Below are 15,864 nucleotides of genomic sequence, written 5' to 3'. Positions count from 1 at the left end.
GATGAGGTAATGAGAGGCTCTCTAGTAGTGTCGTGGGATGCTGTCTCCACGAAAATGCCCCAGTTCATTCTCCATAGGTCGCTTACATATGCTAGTTCTTTGGGCAATCGCAGTATTCTTTATTGTTCCTCCTACCCTCTTTCACCCCACCTTGTATTCTACCGAAACGGCACACGATGACTTATTCCTCTTTCGGACGACGGTTCAAACCCGTCCCTGGCCATCCTGATGTAGATTTTCGGTGGTTTCCCTAAATTGTTTCACGCAAATGCCAAGATGGTTCCTTTGAAAGGGCACAACCGATTTCCTTCTCCATCCTTCCCTCTTCCTCCTTCTCTTTCCACGGATGATCAAACCACTGCTGTTCAATTCCCGGCGTGGTCAGGGATATTCTCTGCCTCCTGATGACTGGGTGTTGTGCGGTGTCCTTAGGTTAGTTAGGTTTAAGTACTTCTAAGTTCTAGGGGACTGATGACCATAGATGTTAAGTCCCATAGTGCTCAGAGCCAGCCAAACCACTGCGAGGCAAAAATCTCCTAAATGACGAAGAGTTGATTTTCAAATGGTTAAAATGGCTCTGAGCACTATGCGATTTAACTTCTGAAGTCATCAGTCGCCTAGAACTTAAAAGTAATTAAACCTAACTAACCTAAGGACATCACACACATCCATGCCCGAGGCAGGATTCGAACCTGCGACCGTAGCGGTCGCTCGGTTCCAGACTGTAGCGCCCAGAACCGCACGGCCACTCCGGCCAGCAGTTGATTTTCGAAATGAAATATTGGTACTTTTAATAACGAAGTGTTTTCCTCCATGAATACGACGCCAGCCTCCATCACCACGCAATATCTCAATCCAGAATGCACTACACCACGTGTTTTCCACCAACCACTGTCACTAATCTAGTGTCTAGTCGCCTCCTTGTTCGACAACAAAACAATACGTCTCATCTACGTGAAGTACCCCTCTTTGTCTCTGATGTTAATAAACACTTATAAATGATACTGTTTGCTGCACTGCACACTCTACTTTTTATGTCGTTTGAATCTTTGTTAAAATAATCGAAAATCTATGATTTAGGAGTAGCAAAAAACAATAACTATGCACAGACAGTACGAAGATTGGAATAATTTCACACACGACTAAATGGCACTTTCATAGAACACTGGCGCATACAGGATGAGTCAGCAGAAAGGTAACTTCTTTGGATGGTGATGCCGTTAGTGATTATAAACAGAAATCTCCATGTGGACATATGTCCTATTCCGAATAGTCTTCGAGATAGAACACGTTTAATATCACTTTTGTACGGTTTTCCTGGATACCTCGAAAAGTGTACCCTCCAGCGAAATGTGCCGCAGCTCGAAATTAAACTACATCAAATTTCCTACAAAAATAGGCCATATTCATTTCTTTTCTCTAGGAGCAATAGTCTGTAATAAGAGGACACCAGTCTATTGAAAATACAGCGCGATGCGCCCTGCTTTGTAACTTAGATAGTTTTTATAGGTCAATTTGAGGTAGTTCACCGACATGATGGAGCACAAGTGTCCCGTATCAAATTGTTCGCGTCAGCTTCCTCTGTACCACCGTGGTAGGTTGTAAACAATGACAATGTATGATGCAGAAAATAAGTAACATTTACATTAAATGTGCTCTTCGTCGAAAACCATTCGGCATTTGGCATATGTCAATAAGAAGTTTTCTTCTTCAGAGAAACTATTACCCCTAACAGCCTGTAACTTTCCTCCTGACTCACCTTGAAAACTGAAAAATATTGGAAGTAAGTTATTTAATAAACTGAGAACTAAAAGAAAGAAAAATTACATTGTGTGTTAAGTCCTCGAACTTACTGTCACTACACAGTGCACAATTCTCTGAATCTTCTTTGACGCTAATTCTACATCTTTCAACGACTCTCCATTACAAACAACACAATGCTTCCCCCCTACCAACATATCCTCAGCGTACCCACAAATTTGGTTTGAATAGCCATATTACCGTAGTTTAATGAACCCTTGTTGCTGTGGTAATGGGTCAAGTATTTCACTAAATCAACCTAACAGCCTGGATACATATTTTTCGTGATTTCATGTGAGAAAACAGCAAGTTGGTATTCTCGTGACCTATGTTTTCGAAACCCATATTGTTTGGCATCAAGGCAGCCGTTCTGTTAGCAGTAACTCAATATGCCTGTGCTCGTACTAAGGTCTAACACTGTACAACACATGGACTTCAGTGAAACTGGACGGCTGTTTTGTGCACCACATAGGCTACTCGTCGTATAGATTGGTATCACCTCTACTTCCTTCCAGTTACTGTGCACAGATTTTCGTTCGATGGATGTACGGTATATTATGTTTGATACCGGAGCTACCTCAACTAAACTCTTTGTATGGATAATTCTGTATGGCTCTGGAATCATGTTTAAATTAAGTGATTTTAGCTGATTATCAACGCAACGACTCTAACATTAACATTTACATCATCTACATGCAGAGTCGTGTGAAAAGTAAACTGGGAAAGTGTCTCTGGATCTTATTTTGAAACGGAACTTGGGAAAATTGCGTTCGCATTTCTGTTTTTTCTTTCGTACTGTCCGTTGCGGCCCCTGTCTCAACCATGGGCTCTCGACACTATCTTACGTGCAAATTACAGACTTCACGTGCAAGATGTTTTCCTTCGCGTTTGTGGAGACTACTCGATAACAAGTTGCTACGGTGGTCATTGAAGGCTTCAGCGTAACCCATTGACATCCAAAAACATTTTACCTATCATCTCTCTATCTTAATTACTATGCTTTGTTTATACCTATTGTATAGTGATCGCTTTTTCTAGAGGTTTGTTTACGGTGTCCGCATACCATGGAAGGTCTCTTCCACCTCTTGTTTTACTAGGTACACGTCTATCCACTACTCTATGAACTATTCTTTTAAATTTAATTCACATTTTCTCAAAATGCTTATGGCCAGATTTAAATGTTTCAAGTTTTATCTTTGAGGTATGAGGCAACTACTTCTTAACTATCTTACTAACTATGGAAATTTTCACATTTTTTCTGTTGCCCGTTTTATTTTAGCAGTTATTGTTCCTACAGCTGCCGCATGGTCACTTATAACGATTTCAGTGTGAACCTCTTCAAAGACCTCTGCTTCATTTGTTCTTATTAGATGTAATATACTTCTGCAACATGTTAGGTCAAAGTTCATGAGATATTTCATCTCCACCACTATTTCCTCACAAGGAAATAGAGCTTAAAGCACTGTGCTGATGACTTCATATTCCCATGTAGCAAGTTCTTCAACTACAGTATAGTGGCATGAGCTGTATAAAACGATTCTCCTATTCAACCTGTTACTAAATTATTATCAAAACATAAAATTTTCCTCTAAACTAACAACTATTGTAGGGTCAAAGGAGACAAAAATGGTTCAAATGGCTCTGAGCACTATGGTACTTAACATCTGAGGTCATCAGTCCCCTAGAACTTAGAACTACTTAAACCTAACTAATGCCCGACGCAGGATTCGAACCTGCGACTGTAGTGGTCACGCCGTTCCAGACTAAAGTGCCTAGAACCGCTCTGCCACAACGGCCGGCTCAAGGAGACATAAGGTGATAATGATACATGGAACCAAATATCTTTATGTTGCTTTATTTATTATATGAAAATACTCATTACAAAAAGTTCTGTATAAAGTGTAGGTCCATGTTCTGCGCTTATTCGTTCACCAGCAGTGCTGTATCTTGAAGTCGACCGAAGTGGCGCAGTGGTAAACATAGTGGACTCGCATTCGGGAGGACGACGGTTCAAACGCGCGTCCTCTTATCGTGATTTATGTTTCCCACGACTTCCTTAAATCGCTTCAGACAAATTCCGGCATGTTTCCTTTGAAAGGACAAGGCAGATTTCATTCCCTAATCCGATGGGACCGATTACCTCGCTGTTTGGTCCCCTCCCCCAAATCAATCAAGTAATGAGAATATATCGGAGTCAGTGAGAAGTATCACAGTTTCCAATTCCCTTAAAGTTCGATATTGCTCTGCCTTTCCGTGATATTTTTCCATTTTTACGATATTCTCACTCTTCAACTGAAAATAAATTGAGCGGTATAGTTCCTCTTTGTTTACGCTACCGTACTGCATTAACCGATGTTACAAAGGTCAAGCATTCGGGAACGTTTATACACAGGGCTCCTTGTTAAGCATCTGAAATGAAGGACAATACGTGTACTCGCAGTGGTTAGTTGGTAGGGCTTCGTGTTACGTACCTTGCCGATAGCCACCATGGCCCTACGCACATGCAGCTCGCGGGCGCTGACGGGAGGTTGGTGCCGGTCTGTGGTCGGCTAAACCATTATCTGCACGATGCTCCTGATACGACTCTACAGTTTAAGTCTTGCTCTCACAAAATATGAGTCTCACGCTCTCCTTGGCGAACGTTCACGGGTGTGCAATGGTCAGGGTGAGTAGAAAAGGGAGAATAGTTGTGATATATCCCTATGTAAACGCCCATACCTAAGATATATGATATGAGCGTCTTACACAGTACTTCATGATACCAGGTCGTATAACTCAAGAGAGATTTGGCGCAACATCTGCTGGGGATGCAGTTCAACCCTTCAGTTTCTGTGACAAAGAAAGCATTTAAAAGTACAACACTGTCCTTCGTCATCTATCGCCTGAACTCATCATTTGTCTAGAACAGTGTCACACACTTGTCTGCGTTAGTCGATAAACGACTCTGTCCTATGCGCTACAGAGTCATTTATCTTCGTGGAGTTTTCCTTCTATCCCATCAATAAACTTTTCCGGCGCTGACGCCCAAAATTTACACGCGATCAGCTGAGAATCAATCATGGAAGGTGAACAACCTGTTTTATATCAGTAACTGTGCTGTTCTTTACTGACGAATTGTATCCATTTTTAGAACTATTTAAGTCACAGAACTACCGGAAACTCGATTACTATGCGAACATGTGAGGTTAATAGTTTCATACCTTATTAATCATTTACGACAATATTGTTCGTTGAATTTGCACTAATAGTAGCAGAACCTGGTAGAATTTTGCGCAGAGCATAACTTAGTCATAGCTAACACTTGGTTCAAGAGTCAAGAAAGAAGGTTGTATACATGGAAGAACCCAGGAGATACTAAAGGGTATCAGATACATTATATAATGGTAAGACAGAGATATAGGAACCAGGTTTTAAATTGTACGACATTTCCAGGAGCAGATGTGGACTCTGACCACAAGCTATTGGTTATGAACTGTAGACTAAAACTGAAGAAACTGCAAGAAAGGTGGAAATGTAAGGAGATGGGACCTGGATAAACTGAAAGAACCAGAGGTTGTACAGAGTTTCAGGGAGAGCATAAGGGAACAGTTAACAGTAATGGGGGAAAGTAATACAGTAGAAGAAGAATGGGTAGCTTTGAGGGATGAAACAGTGAAGGCAGCAGAGGATTAAATAGGTAAAAATACGAGGGCTAGTAGAAATCCTTGGATAACAGAAGAGATATTGAATTTAATTGATGAAAGGAGAAAATATTAAAATGCAGTAAATAAAGCAGGCAAAAAGGAATACAAACATCTTAAAAATGAGATCGACAGGAAGTGCAAAATGGCTAAGCAGGGATGGCTAGAGGACAAATGTAAGGATGTAGAGGCTTGTTTCACTAGGGGTAAGATAGATACTGCTTACAGGAAAATTAAAGAGACCTTTGGAGAAAAGAGAACCACTTGCATGAATATCAAGAGCTTTGATCGAAACCTAGGTCTAAGCAAAGAAGGGAAAGCAGAAAGGTTGAAAGATGGCTACACTGAGTCACATTTCCAGAGATTGCGCCAAAGAGTTTTATTCCGCCGCCTCCACTGGCAGTGCTTGTTGAGAAGTTCCCGTGGGCAGTGCTTGCGGAGAGGATGTTGATAGCTGTACTATTTGAGGCCATGTCGTGTGCAGTTGTTTTGATGGGCTAGACAGCAGATGTTGTTCGAATGGGGATGTTGTAATGATCAGAGTGTATTTTTCGTCAATATATGATGGTAAAAAACATTTTTTTTATTTTTTTTAATTTACTAACTAACAATGACTCTTGGTTACAGGTTCAGTCAACAAAGCATCCCGCTTGTGTTAATGTATTAGAGTGTAATTCTGGTTTCTATGTGCAGTCATAGTATTTCTGTTTTTTTTAATTACTTCATTGTAAATGGCGTTTAAAGCATCTTGTCGTATTGAGGAAGAACCGTGCCAGATGTGTACGTTGACTCACACTTCCACACACAGAACAGCTACACTTGTGCCTTGCTGTTTCGTAGCTTTCATAGTTGCTGGGGACTTAATTAATTAATTGTGTTAACGGAAATTTCGTTTCATTCTTTGTTGTTATTCTATGCAGTCAGATTGCGTACTAATACTAGTCAGGGCCAACCGTTTACGAAACCTCGTAGCCGGACATGCAGCTACTAAAATTAAAATAATTTGCATAATATTTAATTAAGCCCCCATGCACGTGGCGACCGCTGCTTCGGATCGTCCCTAGGAATTTTTTGATAGTAAAAGTAGCAGACAGTAGTATTGTTGTAGTAATTTGTAGTAATAGAATATTGCATGTGTAGATTTGCTAATTGAACATTTGTAGTTGTCTTCTCATTCTTCTAATGGTATTTTTGCAGAATTTAATTTTTGGTGTCTTGTATACGGGTTTGACAATTTTGTGCAATTATGAAGATTTCAATTGCTGTCGGGAAGCATTTCGTGTGAATGGTATTATTGGTGATAAAGTGTCATATTGTGTGTAATTTTCGTATAGTGACGAGTTTTGTATGTGTTGTAAATGATTACGCGATCGATGAAAAAGGCAAAAGTGATCGGTAGTGGAAATGACGAAATTGTTAACATGGCGAACTCGCCAACACAGGAGAACAGTATGATGAATAATGAAGTAGAAAACAATTTAATAAGTCGGGAAAATAGTCCGGAACCAGTTCAAAATTTTTCTCAATCAAAAAATTCACAGAATACGAGATTAACGCTAGAAGATTCTGAAATAGTATCGAACACAGATAGCTTTACTGCTATGACGAAGGAAGTTAGTTTTACGGGAAATGTTAGGGGCGAAAAGAATTTCGAACAAGTTAATATGGAACAGTTGATGAGTGCAATATTAAACTTGGGATCTGAATTAAAAACTGGTATGGGAACAATGGAAACACGGTTAGACTCACTGGGATCACAGTTAAGATCTGAATTAAAAACAGTGGCAACACGGTAGAAACTGATATGGAAACAATGGAAACACGGTTAGACTCCCGAATAGGGACATGTTTCAAAAACATGAAGGATGAATTAAAGAAAGGAATTAGAGAAGAAGTACAACCGATTTTGAATGCTCACAATAATAGATTAATTTCAATAGAAATCAGACAAAAGGAACAGGATAGAGAACAGGAAGAAAGAGATCGCGTGATAGTATAAAAATTTTCAGAGTTAAATTTACAACGTGCACACGATAAGGAAGAAATATTTGAAAGAATCGAGGAATCCGTACCAAATGGCTGAATAAATAACCTAACACAACAATATGAACAGGTAACTACTAAATGTGTCAATACTGAAACCCGAGTCGCGACACTTACGGAAGACGTAAATAAACAGAAAGAGCAAATAGGTGACTTATCGGAAAGAGTTGAGGAGATTTCAGATAAATTGACAAGTCGTAGTTTAAATGGGGACAGAGATACAGATGATACAGCTCCATTGCCATTTGCAGAAACCGAAGAGTACCATAACGTAAATAAACATGTTGACAATCAGGGAAAATTTAATGAACGCGTTAAAAGGGAATTTGAGGCGTTACGAAAGCAAGTCAAACAAATTGAAAGCGAAATCGTAGGAAAAGACAGTAGAAGAAATTTAGAATCACAGACAGCAGCGGATTTTGAAGAAAATAATTTATTTCATTTACGAGAAGCAACAAGAGAGCGCCAGGCGCGCGAAGTTGACAATAATCTACATTCCGACTGGGACAGACGCAGTAGGTCTTTGTCGCCACGAGGCGAAAACTTTGACTATAAACACTTTTTAACTGTTCGGATCTTTCGCAATTCTAAGAATGACATACATCCATGTTCATGGGTAGATCAATTTATGTGCGCACTTCCACCAAATTGGCCACTAAGTCACAAGCTGGAATTTATGTGTGGATATTCAGAAAACGAAGCGGCGACGCGCATGCGCGCACTTATTAGAGATTGTAATAATTTAAATGATTTTTCTCATGCATTTCTATCGGCATATTGGTCCGAAAACACGCAAGACAGAGTCAAACATAGTCTTATTATGCAGCGTAATTTTAAACAGTCTGAGTTCCGCACGCCAGCAGAATACTTTGAAGACATGATTCGAAAGAATCAGTTCCTTTCCAACCCTTATAGCCCGACTGAATTAATTCGCATTTGTTTAACTAAGCTGCCACAATCGATAAGACAAATTGCTTTAGCCGGAAGATGTAAAGACGACATTGAGACTTTTAAGACTTTGCTACAAGAACTTGAGTATGACAACGACGACGGGACTTCATGTCATTTTTTAAGTAACGGTAATCACAATAGATTTTCAGAGAGAAGGGATAATGATCGGAACGGACGTTTTATGGGTAATTTTGAGAATGACAGACGAAACAGACAGGACAATAGATACCAACCTTATGACAATAACAGACGTTCTAACAGAAATTACACAGACAATTATAATAACGGAAATTCCTACCGGAATGTTCAATCATACGGAAACAGTAATCGGTATCATCAAGACTGATATTATTCATACAATAATAGAAATTCTTACTACAGAAATAACCAGGGTAGTAGATATAACAATAATTTCAGAAGTGACAGTCGAAATTACGCAAGAAGCAGTCATGCAGATAGACAGGAAAATAGAAATTTTAATAACAGACACAACCAAGAATTTGCATCTAACAGACAGGAGGGACCTAATTGGCATCCTCCACGTGACAGAACTTCAGAGAGACAAGTGCAAATCGTAGAAATTGATCCGCGAAATGACGCGATTAATTAAAGACGTGACGCAAGCAATCGACAATGACTTGTAGCTTCGGCTTCTGGCAGCAATATAGACGGTTCAGAAAGTAATGACACTACGACTTTACACTTCGTACGCCCGGAAGACGTGAGAGACATTTTGCTAGACGAAAAGGAAAATAATGTAGAAGCATTTTTACATCCTGTTATTGAAGTATGTGTGGGTAAGAATAAGTTCACTGAGGTTTTAGATTCAGGGAGCCCATTTAATGTTATTAGTGAATCAGTTTTTCGTATATGTGTAAGAACTATTGCTTGTCCTGTGTTACCTGTTCCTAAAACTACAATTCGAGGAGCTATTTCTGGAAAAAGCGTGGAAGTCAAACAACAGACCAACTTAAATTTCATTTGTCAAGGATACGAATTTTCTGCTAATTTTATTATTGTTCCATTACTCAGTACCCAAATTATATTAGGTACGGAGTTTCTTAACACACATAAGGCAATTTTAAACTTTAAAGAAGGAAGTGTGAATTTGACTGTTGCCAGAATGTCGAAATGTTTGAAATTTTTCGAGTGCTTAACAAAATCTGATTCAGACACAAAATGTTTAAGGTTTCTTACTTCTGATGTTTTCGGTGAGCATTATGACGAGAATGTATTCATTCATGACAACGACAATAGATACAGAGACGCGATGATTGATATAATTAATAGCGAAGAATTAATTAATGAAAAGGTTAAGAAAGCTGAAGTACCAGATGACGTTGCAAGAGAAGAACTGCACCAAATTTTGACTTCACATGCTACAGTATTTAGTCATCACACAGGAACTATACAAGGCTTACAATATTTATTTAAAGTAAAAGAACACACACAATTTCGGGGGAAAACGTACGCTATTCCTTTGGCTTACAGAGACAAGGTTAAGAGTGAACTTCAATACATGTTAGATCAAGGCATTATTGAGCCAGCAGTGAGTCCTTATACCAGCCCATTACACGTCGTTCTTAAAAAGGATGGGTCAATTCGTTTGGTTCTGGACTCCAGACAGATAAATAATATCATCATTCCTGAAACTGACCGTCCACAAAATCTAAATGAACTTCTTCAACATTTCCATGGAATTAAAGTTTTATCCACGATTGATACGCGCGCAAGTTTTTGGCAAATAGAACTTCACCCTGATTGTAGAAAATACGCTGCCTTTTTAGCCTTTGGTAACTGTTATCAGCCGGCCGCGGTGGTCTAGCGGTTCTAGGCGCTCAGTCCGGAACCGCGTGACCGCTACGGACGCAGGTTCGAATCCTGCCTCGGGCATGGATGTGTGTGATGTCCTTAGGTTAGTTAGGTTTAAGTAGTTCTAAGTTCTAGGGGACTTACGACCACTGATGTTGAGTCCCATAGTGCTCAGAGCCATTTGAACCATTTTTGAACTGTTATCAATTTCGGAAATTACCGTTTGCACTCACTGTATCTTCAGCAGCATTAATTCATAGTTTAAACAAAATTTTACCTGTTTATCTTCGTGACAATATTACTTCATATGTTTACGATATTCTTATTGCTAAACGTTCTTGGAGTGAGCATAACAAAATTTTGGATTCATTATTACGTATTTTTGCAAGAGTTGGCATTACAGTGAACTTGGAAAAATCTGAATTTGGTCGTTCTCAGGTGAAATTTCTTGGTCATATTATTTCTACAGAAGGTATTCTTCCTGATCCAGAGAAACTAGACGCTATTCGTGATTATGCTGTTCCTACTACAAAACGTGAGGTTCGTAGTTTCCTTGGTGTCTATAATTTTATTAGACGCTATGTTAGATTGGACGATTTGGCCACACCTCATTTATGTGAACTATCTGGAAAGAATTCTGATTGGTGTTGGGATGAGGAAGCTCAATCAGAATTTGAACAACTTCGTGATGCTTTAGTTGCTGCTCCACTTTTTTCACATCCGAATTTATCTAAAGATTTTTGTTTGGCGACGGACTCATCATACAAAGGCCTACGTGCACATTTATTTCAAGAGATAGAAGAAAACAGCGTTGTAGTACAGAAAACTATTGCATTTGGAAATCGTGTTCTCTCTAAATCAGAATAGAATTATTCGATTACGGAACTTGATGCCTTGGCTGTTGTATGCGCTTTCACAAAATTTCGCATATTTTTGTATGGCAGACATACTAACGTTTACACCGATCATCGAGCTCTGGAATTTCTTATGTCAACAAAATTAACACATGGAAGATTGTCACGATGGGCGCTGTATCTACAGGAATTTGATTTGAGTATTGTTTACATACAGGGCTCTTCAAATATTATTGCTGATGCTTTATCACGTGCACCTATGGGTTTAAAACAAAGTGCTGAGGAGGACTGCAAAGAAAACAATTATTGTTTGATGTATATTCAAGGTGTTGCGTTTGAAAATTTTATTTCGTCTTCGCTCCAGGACATCGCTAAGGAGCAAAATAAGGATCAAATCTGGAAGGACATTAAGGAGAAGTGGAGGAGAAAGGAAAGCGTAGCGATTAGACAGTATTATTTAGTTCGCAATGATATTCTTTTTAAACGAAAATCGGTCGACAACTCTGTTTGGTTAGTTTGTATTCCTGATGAGTGGGTTAATACATTGATTTGGTATATACTTTTCAGTTATGCACACTTTGGTCCCAGAAAATGCTTTCATAAATTACGAGAAAATTGCTACTTCAGTAATATGGAAAAACGTGTTCGATTTGTTCTTGCCAAATGCAAGTTATGTCAAAAGGCTAAGCCGCCAACTATTTCTCACAGAGCACCGTTGTTTCCTATCATTCCACCGAAATTAAAGGAGATGGCTGCAGTCGATTTGTTCGGTCCAGTGGTACGTTCTACTAATGGTTTTGCGTACATTTTGGTAGCAGTGGAATTGACATCAAAATACACTCCTGGAAATTGAAATAAGAACACCGTGAATTCATTGTCCCAGGAAGGGGAAACTTTATTGACACATTCCTGGGGTCAGATACATCACATGATCACACTGACAGAACCACAGGCACATAGACACAGGCAACAGAGCATGCACAATGTCGGCACTAGTACAGTGTATATCCACCTTTCGCAGCAATGCAGGCTGCTATTCTCCCATGGAGACGATCGTAGAGATGCTGGATGTAGTCCTGTGGAACGGCTTGCCATGCCATTTCCACCTGGCGCCTCAGTTGGACCAGCGTTCGTGCTGGACGTGCAGACCTCGTGAGACGACGCTTCATCCAGTCCCAAACATGCTCAATGGGGGACAGATCCGGAGATCTTGCTGGCCAGGGTAGTTGACTTACACCTTCTAGAGCACGTTGGGTGGCACGGGATACATGCGGACGTGCATTGTCCTGTTGGAACAGCAAGTTCCCTTGCCGGTCTAGGAATGGTAGAACGATGGGTTCGATGACGGTTTGGATGTACCGTGCACTATTCAGTGTCCCCTCGACGATCACCAGTGGTGTACGGCCAGTGTAGGAGATCGCTCCCCACACCATGATGCCGGGTGTTGGCCCTGTGTGCCTCGGTCGTATGCAGTCCTGATTGTGGCGCTCACCTGCACGGCGCCAAACACGCATACGACCATCATTGGCACCAAGGCAGAAGCGACTCTCATCGCTGAAGACGACACGTCTCCATTCGTCCCTCCATTCACGCCTGTCGCGACACCACTGGAGGCGGGCTGCACGATGTTGGGGCGTGAGCGGAAGACGGCCTAACGGTGTGCGGGACCGTAGCCCAGCTTCATGGAGACGGTTGCGAATGGTCCTCGCCGATACCCCAGGAGCAACAGTGTCCCTAATTTGCTGGGAAGTGGCGGTGCGGTCCCCTACGGCACTGCGTAGGATCCTACGGTCTTGGCGTGCATCCGTGCGTCGCTGCGGTCCGATCCCAGGTCGACAGGCACGTGCACCTTCCTCCGACCACTGGCGACAACATCGATGTACTGTGGAGACCTCACGCCCCACGTGTTGAGCAATTCGGCGGTACATCCACCCGGCCTCCCGCATGTCCACTATACGCCCTCGCTCAAAGTCCGTCACCTGCACATACGGTTCACGTCCACGCTGTCGCGGCATGCTACCAGTGTTAAAGACTGCGATGGAGCTCCGTATGCCACGGCAAAATGGCTGACACTGACGGCGGCGGTGCACAAATGCTGCGCAGCTAGCGCCATTCGACGGCCAACACCGCGGTTCCTGGTGTGTCCGCTGTGCCGTGCGTGTGATCATTGCTTGTACAGCCCTCTCGCAGTGTCCGGAGCAAGTATGGTGGGTCTGACACACCGGTGTCAATGTGTTCTTTTTTCCATTTCTAGGAGTGTATGGGTGTTTTACACCTTTACGCAAAGCAACAGCTCGTTCAGTAACTAACGGTTTCATCAAACATTTTCTTAAATTAGTGGGTCATGTTGATAAGGTTATATCAGATAATGGATCACAGTTTCGCTCTAAAATTGGGCTTCGTACTCTACGGCGTCGTAAGATTAAACCAATTTTCATTTTAGTTTTTCACCCTCAATCTAACGCTTCAGAGAGATGGATGAAGGAAATCAATAAATTGTGTCGACTTTATTGTCTTCAGAATCACAGAACTTGGGAACAGTATCTTCATATTTTTCAAAACATTCTGAATGAACTCCCTAATGATTCAACTTCTTTACCGCCTATATTGATATTAAAAAATAAACCACCGACAAATCGCATTTCTGAAATTGTTCCTTTTCCGCCTTCACGGAAACTGCGGCATTCTGATGTTGTCAACCTGGCTCTACAAAATATTGCATCTGCGGCTGCTAGAAGAGAGAAATCAGTTAAACGTCCTGGTCGTTTAAAAAACTTGTCAGTTGGTCAAAAGGTGTTAATTAAGTCTCATCGTTTGTCTCACAAAGGAAAAGGCTTGTGTCGCAAATTTTTTCTGCTTTATAACATTCCATATAGGGTTCGCAAAATTATTCATGATAACACTGGCGAAGTAGAAACTATTAAATATCGGCGCTCTAAGGGACTACATCATATATCGAACGTTAAAATTTTTGTGGAATGACATACTTTTGAGAAAGTAACAGTTATACGTAAACACACGGAGAATACAAGGATACCGCGCCGTGTTCCGGCGGCGGCACATACACAAAGCAACAGTCAAGTCTGCGCGGCGCACAAGGCAGTCGTTGACCGCAAACAATTACTTTCTACGTCACGCGTAGCTACAGGTGATCCAGCGCTCAGTGCGAATGCACTGACAGCCTTAACAAATACACAGTCTAATTTCTCTGATGAAATTCAGTAAAAAAGCAATAATGACTTGGTAAATTATGTTATTAACGTTCAGTATTTTTCAGGATACGGTTGTATAAAATATTTATGAACTTCAGGTACATTCTGTGTGTGTCCGACGTTAAGAGGACTTGCTATCGAGAAATTTTCAGGAAGAATATAATTTCGAAGAAGAAACTAATAAACTAAAAAGGTAACTATTAATTGAGTTTATTTTTCAGGTACCATATTTCCACTTAGGTACGTACTTTAGACGTAATTTGCTGCTCGCGATAACGTGATACATACTTTGTGCTAAATTTCATGTTCTATGAATTTACTTGTGAAGCGACGTGCTTGCGTACATTAACTGATTTTGGCAATGATTGATAAATGAACAGGGTTGTTACTTGTGTATATTATGCATCGCTTGGCTGCACTGCTTTTTCGCTGATGTCACATTTTTTTTTTATGTGCCTGCTGTGCTTATTTATTTAAATTTTAATTGTCATCCGATTAGTTGTGCTGATATGGTTATGTACGTAGGCTATACTTTGTGATGTATCTGCTTGCGCCTTCATGTTTACTTATTAAGATTACATATGAACATCTATTTACTTATGCTGACATGATGCTAATGACCTGTTTATTATGTAAGATATATATTTGCCGCTTTGCGTATGGATTGCATATTTACACATTTCTGTTCTGTTGTCATAAATACACTCTAATTTGGTATATAGAAATGCTGATATATGGTGTGCGAACATGGAGTTTAGGTCACACTATGGTATTAATTATAGTTTGTTCGCTTGGCAGAGCCTCGTTATAGGGATTGTGCTACATCCACTTGTTAACATTCTGTTCTCTACTGGTATATTTACTCGCTATTGCATGTTTTGCTTACGCTCAGTGCCTTATATTTTAAGATAAGAAAATGAACTGCTATAATTCTACGAACGACATTGGTACAAGAAACTTCATTGAAGTCACATGAACTGGAGGTTTTATGGAAGCTGTATAAATTTATGCTAATAGGAAGGAAGCTAACGACATGACATACCAACAGTAGGTTTTGACCATTGACAGTTATCACACTGCATTCTTCGTGAGCAATTGAAATAGCAAGTGACACTTGAGACAAGAAGTACTCCACATGTTTGCTTCTGTTTTTCCATGATTCTTGTAGTGGTGTACACACCGTGAAATATTACCATCATTCACACTCCGTACTCGTACTTACTTACTGAGAGTTATTCAAAGTAAAGGCTGTTAGAGGTCATGTATGCATTTCTTTTATTTAATGATGGACAAGGTAACCAAAGTGTATTTTATAATTCATAATGAGTAGATGATTTGGGTCAGATGGATTACACACAGGTTGTGTGTGGACATTGTGTCTTCGGATTGTATGGGATGATGAATTGAAGTTTGCACTAGGATTTTATCTGTACATGTTCGAGGAGACTGACTAGAGGAAAGAGTTGTTATGGAAGTGAAATGATATTGGCGATAAGGTTTATATGTAACGAC

The sequence above is a fragment of the Schistocerca nitens genome, chromosome 4, assembly GCF_023898315.1.
Source record: "Schistocerca nitens isolate TAMUIC-IGC-003100 chromosome 4, iqSchNite1.1, whole genome shotgun sequence".
NCBI lineage: Eukaryota > Metazoa > Arthropoda > Insecta > Orthoptera > Acrididae > Schistocerca > Schistocerca nitens.
Note: the sequence above shows the minus strand (reverse complement) of the source record.